This window comes from Sinocyclocheilus rhinocerous, unplaced genomic scaffold (assembly GCF_001515625.1).
Source record: "Sinocyclocheilus rhinocerous isolate Xijiao unplaced genomic scaffold, SAMN03320098_v1.1 scaffold1644, whole genome shotgun sequence".
NCBI lineage: Eukaryota > Metazoa > Chordata > Actinopteri > Cypriniformes > Cyprinidae > Sinocyclocheilus > Sinocyclocheilus rhinocerous.
Window position 1 is genome coordinate 93946 of NW_015641033.1, and position 1299 is coordinate 95244.

General features: G+C 38.4%; 1 long non-coding RNA gene across 1 annotated transcript; it reads left to right on the plus strand.

Annotated features, from left to right (window-relative positions):
- Positions 1-704: 704 nt before the first annotated feature.
- On the plus strand, positions 705-1070 carry LOC107754226 (uncharacterized). The gene is made up of 2 exons (XR_001641556.1): positions 705-763; positions 1041-1070. It is a non-coding gene; the product is annotated as an uncharacterized LOC107754226 (long non-coding RNA).
- Positions 1071-1299: the final 229 nt, after the last annotated feature.

A 1299-nucleotide genomic window follows, 5' to 3' on the forward strand; every position in this document is an offset into this window, starting at 1 on the left:
AATCATCCAGTTAATACCTGAGCAAAACCAAGACATCTAAATATTGTGGGGGAAAAAAACGATACAATTTAAAATAATAATAATAATAACAGAATCAGCACAAGGAAACATTGAGGTAGGTTGCAATTACCAAGACAAGAGACTGAGTGTGAGAGAAATATTTCTCAGAGATGAAAGGAAGAGAATAAAAATAGAAATACCTATAAATAACCATATAGCAGATCTAGCTCTTCCACAAACACACACACACACACACACACACACAGAGAGATCTTGACGTGGTTCTTTTATACTGATACTGCTGTCTGTCAGTGACACAAACACCTTAACACCCACATATGAACACGATTGTGACCTACATATAAATACAAGCGGAGAGAGTGAAACAGACTCAGTGAGACAGCACTCCTACACACAAAAAAAAAAAAAGGTGATAAGATAAGATAAGCAAATAGGTATTAATAATATTAATATTAGTCCTACGGTAGCGTTGCCTGTATCTCCACCTTGGTTATTCTCAATGCCGTTTGTGGATCGTCAGATATTTAAAATTGTAAGGATAAACAAAATCAAGTTCCTAAATCAATAATAGTGCAACAGCATCTGGAGAGAGAATATTTTCATATATACAGATGGTTCCAAAGACCCAGAAACTGGATCAACAGCAGCAGCTATGTTTATTCCTCTTTCTAAGTATACAGCTGCAAAAAGGCATCAGACGAAACGGACTCAGACAAAAAGGCATCAGACGAAACGGACTCAGGTGGAGTGTCGTGTTGCCCCGCCCCATGTGACGTCACACGCACGCGGTTCAGAGGATGTGGTATGGAACGGTTGATGGATGGCAAAAGGAGGTAAGCCGCATCTGATATATTATATTTTAACAGTTTTATTTAAATGTTACACTAATTAAGTTATATACAGAAGAGAACATGCATTTCGAGAGTCTTGTGTGCACGTTTAAAAAGTTAGTTAGCCATATTGCAACTAGTCAGCTTTTATGTTGGCAAACTGTAGTAAAATTAACGAAACGGACTCAGACAAAAAGGCATCAGACGAAACGGACTCAGGTGGAGTGTCGTGTTGCCCCGCCCCATGTGACGTCACACGCACGCGGTTCAGAGGATGTGGTATGGAACGGTTGATGGATGGCAAAAGGAGGTAAGCCGCATCTGATATATTATATTTTAACAGTTTTATTTAAATGTTACACTAATTAAGTTATATACAGAAGAGAACATGCATTTCGAGAGTCTTGTGTGCACGTTTAAAAAGTTAGTTAGCCATATTGCAACTAGC